This window comes from Rhipicephalus sanguineus, chromosome 11 (assembly GCF_013339695.2).
Source record: "Rhipicephalus sanguineus isolate Rsan-2018 chromosome 11, BIME_Rsan_1.4, whole genome shotgun sequence".
In the NCBI taxonomy this organism is placed as follows: domain Eukaryota; kingdom Metazoa; phylum Arthropoda; class Arachnida; order Ixodida; family Ixodidae; genus Rhipicephalus; species Rhipicephalus sanguineus.
Window position 1 is genome coordinate 75,627,148 of NC_051186.1, and position 19,221 is coordinate 75,646,368.

Below are 19,221 nucleotides of genomic sequence, written 5' to 3' on the forward strand. Positions count from 1 at the left end.
TACGGATTGGATAGACCAACAATGATCGCTGCTGCAATGTCCAAAGTTATCCGGATCGAGTTTGGCACAGGCGTCGACCAGACCGAGATGCTTAGACCGCGAACGTTGGTATTCCGATTGGGCCTTATCACTATTAAGAGTGGCCGTGTAGCAGATCGCACCAGATCCGCATCGGCCATGACCATGATAATAGTGGCCGCGTGACACTGGCACTACTTCCCCTGAAGGGCATGTGCAGTTCAATTCTGCTATGTTCGCATCGCCGGCCAACTTCAGGTCGACTCGATGTGAATTTTTCGTAAGCCCGGACGATTGCAGCACGAATACGATAATGTGCACTGGACCTTCAGAGCAGCACCTGGACGCGACGTCATTGCATTCAATAATTTGGCCCACTACAACGACCTCGTCGCCTTCAACGAGACACCTGGCACCATCCCCAACATGCTTAAGAATGGTGCTCAAAAGGAAAGGACGGGAAGCGAAGAGAAAACACACATTAGCCTCACAACACGTTAAAAGGCGACAAGCGTCTTTTGCGTGGCCGCTTCAAGAAAATGCTTTTGGCATCGATGCATTTACGAAATACAGCAATTCACGTTACGAATTTTCGCTGCAAAAAGCAAAGAATAAGATTTTGACAGGTTACTCGCCGTCGACCAAACCGCCGTCGTCAACTTCGATCGTAAGTTCGCCAAGTACAAACATCGCATGCAATGCTGCTGATGCGGCCACGGCTGACCGGCATCCACACTTCGGGGTTTCGTCCATTCGCCGCTAGGCGCCGACTGTGTTCGATCTCGCGGCCAATAGTAATTGGCTCAATTTGATGTCTGTTTCCCCGTAGACGTTTTCGGGACTCATTATACCCGGTTGGTGTGTGAAACATGGATGTCCCCTTGGATGGTCAAATTTTAACAATGAGTTTTCTGTTCTTCCGCATTCCACACACGAAGTAATTCTCGGGATTGACTTTTTGCGCTTGTGTGGCGCGAATTTTGACTGCCGAACAGGAGAACTCAGTATCTGCGAAAGTGTGTTGTCTGCGCTTTTGGAAGAATCATCCTAGCAAGAGAGTGTATTTTGTGTTTCCGAAGACACAGTTGTGCCCGCTTTGTCCGCGATGCGCGTTCCTGTTGTTTGTTCGTCTTCTATTAGTACTTCGTTTGATGCTGCAGTGCAACCGGTACATATATACTGCCTTAAGAAAAACGTGTTGGTTCCGTATTGTATGGTTTCAGTTACCAATGTATGCACGGTGCTATGGACGCTAAATTGCTACACTGAAGCAGCAATGCTGTCTCAAGGCCTAAAGCTTGCTACGTTTGAGGGAGGGTCGTCTATACTTATGGCAGTGCTTACAGAGCTATCAGATACAGAACAAACCAATGTCTCGCGCCCCGCGAACGAACACATGCTCCGAATGGTAGCTAATGCACTCAGTGACCATGAACGTCGTGTTGTGATGGCCCTTCTATCGAAACACTCTTCAATACTCGACTTTGCGCAGCACGATGAACCAACTTCCCGACATCTTGTGTGCACAAGAACGCTCTAACGTGCTCAGGAAGGCTTTTATTGGCCCCGGCTGCGCAATGATATATACCGAACGGTACGTCGCCAGCTGCACCCAATGTCAGCGTTACAAGCGACCTGCTCACGCGCCGTCTGGTCGCCTTCAGCCAGTTTCGCCTCCTAGCACCCCCTTTGAACAAGTTGCAATAGATCTTCTGGGCCCTTTTCCGCGATCCACAGGCGGCAATCGTTGGGTAATCGTTTGCGTAGACCACCTAACCCGTTATTGTGAGACGGCAGCACTGCCGTCGGCCACAGCAAAAGACGTTTGCATCTTCTTGCTGTTTCACGTTATCCTCAGACACAGACGTCCTCGCATCGTAATAGCGACCGTGGGGGGCAATTAGCGCGGTTGTTGTCGAAGAGACAGTGTTGTCGAAGTCTGTGCTCATCTAGCTTCCGCCATTCCACGCCATACCATCCACAGACTAATGGTCTAATGCAACGCACGAACCGAACGCTTGCCAACATGCTGTCCATGTAGATCCACTCCTCGCACAGAAACTGGGACACTATTTTGCCTTTCATCACCTCTGCTTTCAACACCGCAAGACACGGGACCACTGGTTACTCACCTTTCTTTCTCCTTTATGCTCGTCCACCGCGCTACAATCTCGACACCATGCTTCCCTACTCCACTCATGACAGTGAGCCGATCAACGAGATTCTCTGTAGAGGAGAAGCGCAACGCGTCGCTCGGCTACGCACCGTCACCTCGCAGGACCGGTCAAAGATCCCCTATGTCGACCGTCACCGACATATTTACTTCAATCGTGGAGAGCATGCGTCGCTCTGGACGCCTTTACGGAAGCGTGGCCTGTGCCAGAAGTTTTACAGCGAAAGCTGTTATGAGATCATTTCACCGGCCGTTTTTGGCGCCGTAGTTGTCCGCCGCCGCCGCCGGTGTCCGTAACCAGTATCGCTCGAAATAAGAAAAAAATTTCAGGATGGAACGAGGTTCGAACCCGGGCCCTCTGCGTGGGAGCCCAGTATTCAACCTCTGAGCCATGCCGGTTTTTTTTTCTTTATTGCCTTGCAAGTCAAGACTATTTACATACTCGCCTCTACCCCCTTTTTTTTTTTTGACCTCTGAGCCATGCCGGTGCTTGAAACTGCTTTGCAGAAAGGTCCTATACAGGCTTCATGTCGGGAAGGAACCACATTAGCATATGCAATATAGCGTGGTAGAAGAGTAAAATAAGCACCAAGCGTCGCACAACGCGAATTCTGTAACCAGGCATCACACAATACGAATTGCGCAACGAGTAGGTTGTTGAATGCTTCCAACCCATTACAAAGGACTCTGCCATAATTCTTCATCGTCATCAGGCACAGCATCAACAAAGTGCGCATAATGCCTTACATAGGTTTAGCAGGTACCAACGCTCTCCGTAGAATGACGAAAAATGGCACAGTGCCTGCTGCCCTACTTTTCAAAAATTACAATGATATATAGCGTAGTGGGTTCCTCGCAAGTGCACTTGTATTGGTTGCCAAGGAAGCCCATAAGCGCATGATCCACTTCCTCTGGGTCTCAATAAAGTTCTTCGCCCCCCCCCCCCCCGTCTCTCTGCCACGTCAACGTATGTTATACAGCATGACGGGAGAGGGAAATAGCGACCGGGCGTCGCCCAATGCAAATTACATAAATGGTGGGCCGTTTAAAGATTCCAACCCATTACAAAGGGCTGAGCCATAATTCTTCATCGTCATCAGTCGTCGCGTCAACAAAGTGCACATAATGCCTTACAGACGTGTAGCTGGTGCCTCGCTTCTTCGCAGAATGACGAATAATGGCTTAGTAGGTGCTTCCCAACTTCACAAAAATTGTGATTTATGGCGTAGTGGGTAACTTTCTAGTGTACTTGTATTGTAACTCCAAGAGAGCTTAACGGGCTCTAGAAACGCCGCTCTTCCAGCTTTCGCTGTGACTGTGCTGCGGTTTCAGCGCAGGCCTGGCGTTTTTCTCGTTCACTATGTCGGGCCCTACGTTATCCTTGAACGTCTCAGTGAGGTCAACTACCGCATAGCGCGGCTCACAAGCACTGGACGGCGCTCGGCCAAAACAGAAGTAGAGCACGTCACTCGCATGAAGCTCTGCAATCCACGAACCACTGAGCGACACGCCCAGCGGGCTTCATCTGCCAACGGGGAAATGTCACGAGCAGTTGCAATGCACGACGCATACAGCGCGAAGGAACATGCAGACGAAAGGTGGAAAAGGAAAACGACGTTTGGAGTGCTGCCTCGAGACCCCTTGCGGAAGTAAACGCGAACCATCCAGGCTCGCCTGTTTTTCAACCGTTTGGTGTACTTCATGCTTGTACCAATACTATCTAGTATTGTATTCATCATTAGCATGACCTAAAGCGGGCACAAACACAAGCAATTTCCGGGCCTTCAGTGCGGAAATTTTCCAAAGTACATCTTTGCCTTTTGTATTCGTGTATACATTCGCCGTTCCATCACTAAGGAGTGGAGCACTTAGTTAAAGAATGAAGTGCTCAGACTTTTTCTCGGAAGGCTCTAGAACGCAACAAATCCTGTTGACAATTGTTCGGCCGTCGATATTTTAAAGGGATGACATTTCGGAAGGCAGATAAGTATTCAATTATTTACGGTTGACATGAATGTGCGCACTGGGTCATCTCAAACGATGCCGGACGTGATACCTGAAAAACATTTCATTCGTAATCGCTGTTAGTTGCAGAGTAAAGCACAAACGACTACGATATATTTATTGTAACGCTCTAAAAGAATAATATGGCAGTTTAGGAGGCTGACGTCGAAAAAATATTACATGCTCTTTACTCACGGACGATGTATTCTGGTCGGTTCACTTTCATAGCCGCGTACCACACTTCTTTATATTTAGTCAGTAACTACAGAACCATCTAGCTGACGCAAAATTTGAGTTTTTGAAGCTATTCGCGCTACCAAAGTAATAATGTATGCAGTTGCACTCAACGTGAAAGCTTTAGGAAGTGCGGAGCGGTAATTCGCCTGCTCTTCAGTGACGCTCGGTTTCACGGGCAAGCGCGCGCTCACGTTCCGAACGTCCAGCCTGCTCAGCGCCCATTGCGCGGAAGCAAACCATTTGTGATGCAGTGGCGATCCCTACCCTCCTGCTTTTTCTCCTCTTCACCCTGGCTTCCCTTTTCCGCCACTTGCTATAATATGCTACATATGTATGCTTTACCCTCACCTCTTCCTTTCCTTCCTCTCCTCCTTCCATCTCTCCTCCATACCTTCACTTCCATTTCCCACCCCCTTGCGATAGTGTACTGTGCACTTCAAAATTAAATAGCGCGAAACCGACAAGGACTAGGAAAGAACACAGATGTGCGGGACAAGCGCCTCTCCTGTACATATGTGTTCCTTCGTAGTCCTTGTCGATTTTGCGCTATCCAATTTTGAAGATTACGAACCAACTAGCCCAACAACGTATGCTATTAAGCTATATTTTACACGGCTGTGCGATAACTTCTTATGATAAACCAATCCATCACCCTTCTGTACTTATGCACCAAACTGTTTGTATATACCCAAAAGCCTATAGTTTTTGAACAGCGAGGCTATTTAAGGCGGCCGTGAAAACTTTGGTGTGTACATATGTGTACAAACTATCACCATTATGAACGGCTATCTGCCACAGAAATTGGAGTAATCCTACGACTCACCGCTGGTCCACTAAAAATTAAGAAGGCAACAGACGGGTGGCCAACGCCAGATTACGATTTCTAGGCAGACGTGAAGAGTAATTGGGAAACGCTTTAATAAACCGTTGGATTTAACCCAGTGATAGGCTTGTTGTGGCCGCACGTTTCACCTTCGCTGAAGCACCTGTACGGAGTGATTCAGCGGTACGTCCAACGAGAGAATACTAGGGAACGGGAAATGCAACGGCGGGTGCGAGAAGACCACGCAGCGATGGAAGCCCTGCGCGATCGACGACGGGCCCGTTGATCTATGGGAGGTGCGAACTCTTAACTTCTACGCGAGTTTCTGTCTCTTAGAGTTTGGACATTCGCGCTGCGTCTCTGACTGTCTGTGGTTTAACTCGAACCTCTCTGCGCTGAGAAACAACCTAGAAACAACCTAGCATCACCTAGCTAAAGCCTAGCAACAACCTAGAAGCAACTCTAGAAACACCTAGCATCCCCTAAAGCACAGCAACTACCTAGAAGCAACCAGATTAGACTTGAGAATCGTCCAGCTTCGCAGTTTCAAGCCTTGGGCGACTTGTTACAAGTCCGTCCATTCTTTTTTCTTCATAAATTATGCTACTGACTTACATTTTCTGCTCTGTACCCTGTACCTAAATGTCAGATTGTTTCAATATGAGATATTGTTGTTTATCTCATCCCCATTTATTCAAAACACGCAAATCATAGCGAAATCCACACACTGGGTGTGGGCTACGATTGCATCGGCTAACAAAAAGAAGGACGACCTTTAGATGAGTAACGCAGAACATGAACTCTCAATCAATATAAAACACAGTCACATAACTACAATTTGAGTTAAGTACACTGCAGTAAATGTGAAACAAAACTTCACTTTTACGGCATGCACGGACATTTTTTTTTTTGTGCCAGCAACATGAGGTTCCCAATAAAGCTGTAAGAAGCATACACGACGTGCACATTTATTTAAAATATTGCATAAAAAGTGGATTTCGCCGTAAAAGTGAAAACGTATGGGGTAACAATTTCTTCACAAATTCTGAGGTATAGAGGGAGACTTGTCCCGACTCGGAATAGTAATGCCGTACATGAACACCTCTCCGAAACGTGCTACAAGTGTTGTATCATCTCAGTATTCAGAAAACAATCTTGTTCTAACCTAGCCGCAACGTTAAAATTCCCCGCAGAATATCTCATTGTTACATTTACTTTTGTTTCCGAGCAGGAACGTGCTAAGAATCAGTTTTCACATGCTCTCTAAAGGTTCCTATTTTCTATATCGCCCCAATAAGTTATCACCTATGTGTGGCTTTACCAGTTCACAATATTTATGATTTATTCCTTATAGCAGCGACAGGCACTATGAAACACATTCCATTGTATATCAAATAAAATAATTGCGGTTTTCATATATATATATATATATATATATATATATATATATATATATATATATATATATATATATATATATATATATATATATATATTATATATATATATATATATATATATATATATATATATACAAGATACCATGATCAATCTGCAAACATCACAAAGCATTTTAATGACTTACAACACGGGCCATTTCCCGGCATGAACATGCCGGGTATCCGTTAGATTTACTATTAGTGAAAGTACATTTGCCATTTGAACACGTCACAGACACGAGTTGCAAGCCCTAGACGTGTCACCTCTTTGAATGTTAGCTGATTCACTTGGAACAATGCATTCGTGTCACTGCGAGTTCATACAAGCCATTTTCGATCATATTAAGAAAACGCTAAAAATGTTTTGGCCGCTTGATGGTTGGCATTAATGTATTTCACTCATGATGGTTGGCATTAATGCCTTGCACTTTGATCGCTGTTTTCAAACAGCCCTCAAGGTACAAAAATAAGAAAAGACACAGGGGCAGCGATTGCCCCTACGTCCTCGCCTGTCTGTGTAAGTTCAGTACTTATTATAAATGACGAAAAGCACGCTACCGCGATGAATAGAATAAGTGTAGGTGAACACTTACTTGAAATAGGTGATAGGCTTTTGTCTGTCTCTCACGTTTAAGACGTCCACATCTCCAGCTCGATACGGGTCGACATGCGATGGACTCTGCATTCAGGCAGACAAAGCGAATGATGGTGCTTGCTCGCAAAGGCCGTTGAACCAGAATGACCCGGCCCGGCCTGCACGCCCCACCACCAGCTCCTCCAACACCCGCCGGAGGGCAACCACGTATAGGGATTACCGCTTTGCGTTTCGCAGTGCCCGATTGTTACCAAAACGATCAGTGTGTCGGAACGGAACGAAAACCAAAAACGAAAAAAAAAAACGATATTTTTGACCGGAACGAAAACGTAACCGAAACTTTATATATTATTTTGTTTCGCAGTGAAACCGAAAATTTTTAAACCGTTTTTCGGTTCACAAGAAAACCCGGCAATGCGGAACAACTGAGGTCATGCAACATGAGGAATTATGCATATCTCAGGGTACAGTATTTAATTAGCGCGTTCAGACAGGAATTCCGAAGAAAAGAAATTGCGGGAAAAACGGAAACAGTGGCAAACAGACGTATTTAGATTAACGCAAGTCGACTTTTGCGCACCTATCACGCAGGCCAGCATAGACAGGGCATTCATTGTCAGCGCTCACGTTTGTTACAGCGAAAGCTATTATGAGATCACAAGAGCCAATTTTGGCGCCGCCACCAGTATCCGTAACCGCTATCGCATAAAATAAGAAGAAAGTTAAATGAGAAACAATTTTCTAGTATCGAATGCTATTTTAAGCCGCGCCCTCTGCGTGGCAGTCGACTATTCCGCCACAGTGCCGCGCTAGTACTTGCAACTCCTTCGCAAAAATAATATATACAGGCGTCACGTCGCGCAAGGAATCGTGTTAACATATGTAATATAGCGAGGCAGACGAGTAAACTAACAACCTGGCTTCACACAATGCGAATTGCGCAATGAGTCGGTCGTTGAATGCTTCAAACCAGTCACAAAGGGCTCAGACATTATTCTTCACCGTCATCAGCCACAGTACAAAGTGCACATAATCCCTTACAGATCTGTAACGAGTACACCGATTCTCCGAAGAATGACGAAAAATGGCATAGTTGGTGCTTCGCTACTTAAGAGAAAATTACGACGATTTATGGCTTAGTGGGTACCTTGCATGTGCACTTGTATTAGTTGCCCCAAGAGAGTCTACAAGGGGCTCTAGGAAGGCCGCTCTTCCAGCTTTCCCCGTGACTGTGCTGAATGTTCGACGCAGGCCTGGCGGTTATTTTTTTTTTTATCAGGACAGCGGTCTCGCACATCAGAGAGTACGCTCAAGGACGAGCTGCTTCTGAGATCGTTCTCACTCCCTTGACACAAAACATTGTGCCTGCTTAAAGTAATCGTCATTTACTTTTGAGAAAATAAATACTATAATTTTGAAGGGTATACTGGTTTGTGCTAGTTCGTAGGAATTCGTGGTACAGTTACTTCCATTCCTCTGAAGAACGTGGGAAGAACGTGGGTTACCCCTGTCCCACTTTCTTAAAAGGAGGGCAAGTAACTACATCACAAATCCAATGTTTTTTTTTTGTTATTGCCTTAACTTCAAATTTTTGCATACAAAAAGAAGCCGTTACGAACCGTTACGGAACATTTTTTTTGCGTTCCGGAACAGAAACGGAACGGAACTTTTTGCGGTGGAACGAAACTAAAACCGAAACGAAAAATATTTCTTTCCGACACCCTGAAAACGATACGCGATCTATGCTCAAGAACGTGCATAAATCGTGTCAACCTTTCATTCCCGCATCGAGACTGTTGCGCGGCAGTGACGTTTATTTCTTAGTTAGATTCCTTGACAGCTTAGCTTCAGTTCTCCAGTCGCTAGCCTCTGTAAACATTTAATATCGGAATGCAGTACAATTACAAATGGCAATAACGGCGCGAAATTTTCAGATCAAAATTCGAAGTCTTGTGATGTTCTGTAAACTCAGGAAGCTCGTTTTACTATGAACGTCATCATTTAGGCCTCGAGCAACGATGTCTATTCAAGTTCACTTTTCTGCCGCTAAGAACTGCACAATAACCTTACAAAAATAATCATGCTCTAAATTAGTGGCGAATAATTAATGGGGCGCTCGTAATAAAGTTATTGCATTTCATTCGATATTACAGCGGCCATGTTTTGGTGCAGAAGGTTAAATAGTGTTCTTCGAAAAGGAAAGAATTTAAAGCCAGGGTACTCTAAAGCGACCGTTACATATTCTATATATTCAACGGCAGAGCGACACCATTTATATAGAGCGACACTGAAGGTGCCACAGTTTGAACTCTTTAGTGGCTAGACTAAGGTCGGTGGTTTATCATCGATGAATGTACGTGCAGATAGCCCTTATGCACGTCGTTTTCAATCCCTAAAAGAAGAGTTACTCCGTTCAGTTTTACGGCGTGGCCAAGTTTCCAAAGCTTAGGAAAACCTGTCCGACGTTCTATGCGAGCACAAAGGGTAAAAAACAAACACACGCATCTTCTTGTTACGAACACCAAACGCGCTACACCTCTTCGCCTCTCCACCATTTGTTCTTTTTTTCCGAGGCGACTTGTCACAGAACAGGCGCTCTGCAGCACTTCTGAAACACATCGTGCCGTCTATTTGCGCGGAGGCTATCCGATGAGACCACCACTCATTCATCAATTGTGGGCCGCCCCCACCCGGAGGCTGTTGAAATTCCCTCCCAGTCGGGGCGCTCAATTGTCTCTTCTCCGGGGCACACACGATTGCGGAAATTGGCCATTGCGGCCTGGGATACCCATTCGCCGAACTTCCGTAATCGCCGACCTGTTTGGACCAGGAGAAATGCGGGCATTTTTTTTGTTTATTTCCCGAAGGACCTCGTCCTCATGGTGCCGTCCGCTGGCTTTATCGTCATTCTTTTATTCTGTCGTTCAGTGCGACATAAGGAAATGAACTGGCAACCTGCCAACCAAGCCAGGACACCCACGTCACGTTCCGGCGGATGGGGAAGATGAGGGCGGGGGGGGGGGGGGGAATGTGCGGGAAACTTTTGTCTTGTGTTTCGACTGTGTTTGCGCTTGGGAAGAATGAAGCTGGGGGGGGGGGACGAGGGCAGACGCACGTTCTATTTTTTTTTTTGGGGGGGGGGGGGGGGGCGGGGCTCCGTGCTGCCTGATGTCGCCGCCCCTATTGCCAATCTTGGAGGCTGTAGCTCGTCAGCTTCCATATCAATACATACCCTAGAAACCGTTTAGCAGCGACAACTGTTGTGAGGTCACAACAACGGCCGTTTTTGGCGCGGTAGTTGTCCGCCGCCACCGGTGTCCGTAACCGCTATCACGCGAAACGAAAAAAAAAAAAAATCGCACCATCTCCCCGTAAAATCTCACCATCTCCCCGTAAAGGGAGCCCTGCGTAGTATGGGAAGTAGTGATGCAGAACTATCGATAGTATCGACAGTTTCTTTGAAACTATCGATAGTGTAAACAAACTATCGATAGTACTACTATCGATAAACTATCGATAGTCGAATCGGTAGTACCATTGGCAATATTAGTAGCGATATTACTGTCACGCATGTTTATTGCTTTGTTTTGATGTATTCGGGTTTCACCCACAGACTGTTAGCTGCGCTTGACGCAGACCGCGCCGCAATGTTTGAGAAGTTTCGCGATTGTTTGACATTTTAAGGTTACGCGCCGGACGCGAATATTCAAGTTTATTCGAGAGCTTACGCGAGCAATTGCGATAACACTGGAAGGTTTGATGACTGATGAATAAAAGACGAAGCGTTCCACCGATTGTCAGATTACTCGACGGCCGGAGACTGTTCTCGCCGCATTCAGTGCGCAGCGTGTATCGCTTGTATTCTGAGTTTTGATTTTGTGGGCACAAGTTCGACCAAAAAAAGAGCTTCGTATTTCCCAGTCTTGCTGCAGTATTCTTCACCGTCACAACCACGTGACAAACTATCTATAGTGGTGCGAATAACGATGCTGTTGCTGGCTGGCCACATTGCCAAAATATTTGCGATAGCCTACTACCAGCTTCGCTTAATTTATGAGGAAATTTTTATCGAGAGAAATTATTTGCGCAGAGAAAATGGCGGCATATGTCCATCAATAAATTAATATTTAAAAGCAACCAGTTACATCTTACAATTAACAAACTTAGCTCTTGATGATTTTTTATCTTGCAATCATCAAATACAAAATAAAGCTGAAGCCGCGCAGTTCCACCCCATGTAACGGCTTCCTTTCCGCTACAGCTTAATAGTTTTAATTTATGACCATGTCTCAGCGAAGCACTCTGGTGAAGAACGCAAGTATGTCAACTTTCTTGCCCTTCAGCCTGCTCCTCCGGCTCCACTATGTACCACGCGCGCGGGGAACCAAATTTATTCTGCAATGAGTTCGCGCTGTTGATTTTAAACTATCGATGGTAAAACATACTATCGATGGCACTATCGATAGTACTTACTATCGATGGCACTATCGATAGTATCTTTTACCATCGATAGTTCGATAGTGACTCAACTATCGATAGTATCGATAGTACCATCGATAGTTTTGCATCACTAATAGGAAGCCGCCATGAGTCGACTTAAAGTTCTGTAAATCTTTTATTTTCTTCATCATTGTTCATGGTCTTTCCATTCGGGGTTCCCCTGATGTTGCTACTCGTCATGTATGACATTAAGCTCAGGGGAACGCTTCCCCTTGAGCATAACGGCCTTGTGGTCCGTAAAGTATAACGTTAATGGCCCTTGCTTCAAAGGTTGTAGATTGAAGTTTGAGAATGCGATGTCAATGCATGACGTCCTCGTGCCGCTGCAGCTTCTCGAGCTCTCTTCTCCGGGTCAGCTTGACGACGCGCCCGTTTCGCTTCGGCTTGAGCAAGCCCGCCGCTCCGGATCGGCTTGACGACGCTGCCGTGCTGCGGCCACTTCGCGAGCCCGCGCCGCCGCGATGCGATTTTTCGTTCGTCGAAGCGCACTTCATGACAGCTGGATGGATGGATGCATGCTATGAGCGTCCCCTTTATAACGGGGCGCTGACAAGTATGCCACCAGGCTCGACAAAACAAAAATAAAAAACAATTTACTCTTTTTTTCTTAGTGTTGGCCTAGTGTCTTTACTTCAATTAAAACTATCCTACTCCAGAAAAAAAAACTTAAGTTTTCAGCTCCGTTCTCTGCCCTTTACGGCAGAATGTCCTTATTTTTTTCCAATATTTATTTCTGTCCTTTCTCTCTAATTTTCTGCCACCAATACTCTAACCGTATCTTATTTCAATCGCGGGTGTGTTCAGCTTTCGATTTTCTCTAATACCCAAGGCGTCATGTAGGCTCGTGCCCAAACGTACACCTGGGCGGATATGTCCACATTCAATCAGAACATGCTCCGCCGTTTCCTGATCTTCCCCGCAGCACGTGCATCGTTACCCGTTCTAAGGCAACCCGATCTCGCTTCAAACAGTAAAGCGCTTTCCCTTAAATTACCGTAAAATGCCTCCTTCCTTATTTCATTTTTCCCTTTCGGTAGTTACTCAAAGCCGGTTTTTTCTCCATAGCTGCCGTCCAGTAAATCCTCTCCGCATCTCTGACCTTTCTCTTAACGCTCTTTGTTGACATACTGCTTACACTACCAGCCGTATATTTACTAGTGAGCCTCCTAGTTCTTTTTCTCCACTGTGTGTCCACGCTCTTCCTATACAAATAACGGAACACATTCTCTGCCCATCTACTCTCCTTCATATTCCTTAGCCTTTCTTCGAACATTATTTTGCTCTGAGCCTCCCTCGCCTCAAAGCCTGCCCATCCCATATCGCCCTTTACAGCCTTATTGTATGGCTGCTGTATGAACTACAGCGCCGCTAGTGGTCTCCACTAAAACTAGAGCACGCGCCGGAGTAGAGCGAGTGCTCTACCGCAGAGCCATCTAGTGGGCGCTCCGAGTACTGGCGGGGCACTGGCTACGCCCACTCGACGCCGGGGGAGACAGGCCTCGTTCATAAGCTACTTCGCATCTAAAAGAAAATATCAGGATGTAATGGGGTTCGAACCTGGGCCCTATCAGTGTTCTACCACAGAGCCATGCCGGTGCCTGAAACTGCTTTGCAAAAGGACCCTATACAGGCTTCATGTCGGGAAGGAACCACATTAACATGTGTAATATAGCGTGGCAGAAGAGTAAAAGAACAACCATGCGTCACACAACGCGAATTGCGCAACGAGTGGGTGTTGAATGCTTCCAACTCAATACAAAGTGCTCTGCCATAATTCTTCATCGGCATCAGGCATAGCATCAACAAAGTGCACATAATGCCTTACAGGTGTTTAGCGGGTACCCCGGTTCTCCGCAGAATGACGAAAAATGGCATTGTGGCTGCTTCCCTACTTAACGAAAATTATAATGAAGGTTTCCTCGCAAGCGCAGTTCTATTTGTTGTCAAGGAAGCACATAAGGCCCCCTTCACCGATTTCCTCAGGGTGTCCTCAACTGCTTTCCTCTGGTTTTTTCCCTCTCTCACTCTCTCTCTTTCTCAGGTTAACGTTCGTTATATAGCGTGGTGGGAGAGTGAAAACCGGGCTCATACAATGCGAATTACGTAGCTAATGGCTCGTTTAAGGCATCCAACCCATTATGAAAGGCTCAGCCATAATTCTTCATCGTCATCAGCCGTCGCATCAACAAAGTGCACATAATGCTTTAGAAATGTGTAGCTGGTACCTCGCTTCTCCGCAGAATGACGAATGATGGCTCAGTGGGTGCTTCCCAACTTCAAAATAGTATTATTTATGACGTAGTGGGTACCTTGCTAGTGTAATCCCATTAATAGCCCCAATAGAGTTCACAACGGGCTCTACAAATGGTTCTCTTGCAGCTTTTGGTGTGACTGGGCTGCGCTTTCCGGGCAGGCCTGACGTGTTTTTTAGATGGAAAGCAGCTTTTGCGCTGGGCTTTGTCCGTAGTTCAATTGGCCACCGTCCACTTCCTAAAATCTACCATAGCCATCTGTAACATATTGAGCGCGCGCTCGCGCCAAGGAGAAGTCTTTTGCATCCTATTCTTCGACCGCTTTTATGATGATACGTGCAGAGAGCACTTTAGGGGCCCGGGCTGCCGTGTGCTGTCCTAGCTTGGCGTAACGCAGACAAAACCACGTGTGCTGGCAAGCGCTAGCGCGTTCGGGCCTGTGTAAGGGGCTGGGTAAGACGCTGTGGCCTGTCCCACTTACATGTACTCTCTCAGCAATCACGTGATGGCGTCGGGTGATGGCGATGAACCACGTGATGGCGAATCACGTGATAGCGATGAATCCGCGTCGCGAGCTAGAGTTCGGGACGAGCAACAGCAACAGCAACTACAGTGAATTCATGGTGTGCTCCACATGCAAGGACGCGTTAACATCGGGCAAGGTGCCCGTGATGAACGGAACTTTGAGCCGACCCATGCGCTCCTTCGCATCCCCACATGGTTCCCTTTCGTGGGAGATGAAGATTTTTTTTTTATTTGAAAAGCACTACATTTGTATTCTGTGACGTTTCGTTCATTTAACAAAATTTGTATTCTAGAGACTCAAGATTATACAAGGCTGACATTTTCTTCTTTAGTATAGTATTTACGTCTTTTTACCGCTGCATATTACACATAAAACGTATCAAAGTTTTCTAAGCTTCACCTGATTTTTTCTCCAGATTCGGGCAAACTTGACGTATCGTATTTTGGCATGGGTAATGTAAAGATAAACTGTACCAGTAGCGCTTCAGCAAAACGCATCTGCACATCTACACATCTGCGCATCAACGCATCGCTCCCTGCCGGCGGCAAGTTATCTTTTCGTCCACTTTACTTTCTTCACAATTATATTCTAAATACTACAGATAACACCCCCTATAATTTCCTTGGCGTTATTGTCTGTTCTCATTATCATTATGTCTAACAAAGAAAAACGAGCCCTTAAGAGTCATTTCCTTTCCTGCACATTAAGCGACGCTTTTATGCCTCACATAATGGCGCTGTAGATGCGACTGAAAAAAAAAACTGACGCTCACGTGTGTACATAATTGCGGTAGCACCCAAATATGACACTCGAAGGTGCGCCGGTGACATGGGTAATTGTATGCGCCTTTTTCCAATAATTGATGATCGCTTCATCGTTCCTTTGACGGCGATCAGACGTTTCTGATAACCCAATCTGATCTTTTATCAAGGCTATCGAGGTGACTTGTCATGTCAAGTTGCCACATTGCATTGTTGCCTGGATATGAACACATGACTGTTGTTGTGTCCTGTAGCAAGTGAAGTGTTGCGCAGTTAAACGCATGTATGACGGTCAATTTTCAGGTATGGCGTAAGGTATGGTGCAAGCTTAGCTTGCCCCCATTGCTTGATAGGGAAAGAGCTTCTGAATTTTATTAAAATGACTATATATCTGCATTAAACCTAAGTATTATAATTCTCCGCTAAGGGACTATCATAGATGTAGTTAAACAGATCACTTACCGTGCACACTTGGGGATGTGCAAAGTCTCCTTCTCTAAATTTTTATTGACACAAATTTAAGGTAACTTTGTGAAAGCCTTAAGTTCCGGAATGCGTATTTCACTTCGCAGAGTACTTACTTTAAAATATTGAAACAAAATTTATTGAAATCTGTCCAATGCTTGTGCCAGAAAGCTTAACAAAAAAGCCAATCGATTTTTCTCTAGAAGTGCATACAAAAAAGTTTCGTAGGCATTACAGTTTTGTTTGGTTCTTGCTTTATGCACTGCATCTTTAGAGACTTCTAAAGTTTATTTTGTTGTAGCTTTTCGAACATTATGCCATAATTTAGAACATTATGCCAACCTTTCGAAAGCACTGAAGACTTTCCATAATATGGGAAATGTTCAGTGCTTTTGAAAGGTTGGACTAAAGTTTAGCATGAGTATCTATAATAACCACAGTAAAAGCAACCATCATATCGACGGAAATTTATATTTTATTTTGTTTCTTCATACCAAGAATCGAATGAAGGCAACTGCGTTAATGGTAGACAAGTCCAATGTAGGCGAAAATCTGATAATACAAGTGCAAATGTGAAAAAAGCGACACTCCGTATACTCAAGCAAGTCAACCAGACGTAACGTGAAGAGAGACCTACAAGTGATAGTAGCAACACAAGACGTTTATACAAGCATTAAAAGGTAAACGCTAGGATGACACCATATACTGAATGAGGCAAATGCGTAGAGCGCAAAAGGAGTCAAGGAGAAAAGCTTGAAAAACTTAGCTTCCTGAGTAGGTCAGTAACAACGATCGAAAAAAGATGGCCATGTTTGATGCAGCAAAGCACTCCGCTTGGCAATGGATTTTAAAGGCAAGGGGTACTGGATTTTTTTTGTTCTAACTTATATGTTCTTGCAGCAGCACCATAACACTGTCCTCACTGGCCAGCTTCAGTATTGCATGATTATACTTGAGATCCAATACGCGAAAAAGTTGCTGAGGTCTGGCTGGGTCATCTTTGGGAGAGCGCAGTTGTAGAATAGGCGTTTCCCGTCTGTGATGGTTTTCTAGAGTATTAAAGGGACTCTCTACCTTCCTTCATCGCTTTTCTGTTTTGTACCGCAATAGAAAGCGTACAGTTTGAAGTGTCCAACCTTGCAGCGGTTCTTCTGGAAAGTGAGTAGAAAATTTTAAATGAGAATTTTTCGATCTGCTTTCGGTTTTCTTCTATTGAGGTGAAACATGCCCACAACACTGGTTGGTGGAGGCGATGACGATTACAGTGCCGGTAAAAATTAAAACAGAAAGCACATGTGATTTCTCTAGCATTACTTTATTTTCACTGAACTCTATTGTAATGAATGTAGCAGTCGATTTTAGCGCGCTAGCGGTTAAATGAAGCCTTACTGTACGATTACAGAACGTTTTGCTGTAATCGCAGTCTATGCGTTTATTTTATTACTGCTGCCGCAAACCAAGCCAAGTCGATTCATCAAAACGAGAAGATAAATGCACGCCTTCACAGCGCAGCACATGTGAGACATTTTAACAACAATACAGCGGCACAGTACGACCAGCGCGGAGAGCCGCATGGCATAGCGTATGAGTTGAAGCAGACGAAATTGAAGACGGCGCCGCAAGCAGCGCCACCGGGCGCCTTTTTGGATGCGTGAGAAAAAAAAAGCAAAAAATTACTCTATGACGCAACCGAAAGCTGCCTCAAGTGCGTAAACACAATTTCAAGTTATACATGTTTGTTTTTAAGCAAAATGAGTCTACCTGCGAGGATTTTTTGTCCTACCAGTAGATTGACCACATCGCTGTTGGGTGACGCTAGCGGCCATTCTTTCACGATTTTCAACATCAAATTAAAAATATAACTCCTTCTTTATGGGGCAAAAGCATGCTCGTTGCCGCCGATGTGACGAACGATCTTCTCATTTTCACCATAATCAGAAAAATTTTTCGTAGCTGTAGACAGTCCGTTTAAGAAATAATGTATCATCATAAAATAGAGCTCTACAAAAAGTAATGGCACTACTAATTAAAACAAAAACGTCGATAAAAACACTAACAAACATGAGCGAACCAAGAGAAGGTACGACAGCGTGCATCACGAAACGTTTAGTTACATTTGGCATTTGTTATCTAGTTGTCCCGCTAAACAACTTCGCCTAGGCAGCTTGTACACACAAGGATGCATGCATATATTTGAGCAGTGTCACAGAGAGTATTCGACTGATTGATTGCAATGATGCGAGTAGCTGCGACAGATAGGAACGTCCAACGTAATCTGCATGCACCGTTATACCACGCACGCAACAAGCGCCTACAAAGGAAACAGTTCGCACGCAGTGTCACGTAGCTGTTATTAATTACCAATACATATTCTTTGTGGCTGTACTTGCTTCTAAGGTATTTTTGGCATCTGCGACCTACCTGTGTTTATGAATCTGTATTTTTACGGGCATGCAGTATGAAAATGTGTTGTGAAATGAACGTTTCTATTGTGTGCGATCCTGTTCGTCTGTTGTGTGTTCAATGTTCTTTACAAAATACACTAAAGCATTACACATTGCTCTTAGGGAAACTGTAAACTTTAATCTGTGGTGAAAGATGAGAAGTAGACGTACATATGCCCTGACTGGTATTACTTATTTCAATCGTTTTATGCGCAAGTTCGTAAATTCGACAGTCTTACTCTTTTGGCAAACCTATGCGCTCATTGTATGGACCATATTCATCATCAGTAAGCATGAAGAATGCGCTTTTTCGATGCTCAATATAATTCCGATGACCTAAAAGAATGTTTAGCTGGGCAAGTTGGTCCATTATCTCAAAATAAAAGAGGAGCGCAAAACAGACCGGGCAAAGAAAGTCGTCCTGTATTTCTATGTCGCGTCTTTTTTTTGCTCTCTGAAAAAAGCTGTTTGTTCCGAGCAGTTGGTCCGTGACGAGTGAACAGACAAGATGATCATCATGAACCGGCACGCGCTCTCTTCATCCTCTTCGTCATTTTCTGCTTCGCTCCCGGGACACGTGCGCCAATTTGTACGGCGCAGCATGCAATAACTCTGATGGGTGAGAGAATGAGTACGAAAAGAGCGAAAGAGAGAGAAAGAAAGAAAGAAACAGGTAAAAAGAACCAGAAAGAGTGAAATTATTGGAGAAAAAAATTTATTGAAGAGGCGGGATTCCAACCCGCGTACCCATGTTCCGAAGGCGAGCATCGTAACGACTGGGCTATCCAGGCACGCTAAGGGAGCGTGACATAGCCTAGTATAGTACAGCATACCAATGAGGTGGGAAAGGGAAGCGAGGATGAGGATTAGAGAAAGAAATAGCGAGAGAAAGAAAAAGATAGAAAGAAACAGGAAGCAAGAGAGGAGAAAAGCCAGAGGAAACAAACTGGAAAGAGAAAAACAAAGAAAAAGATGAAGAAGAGA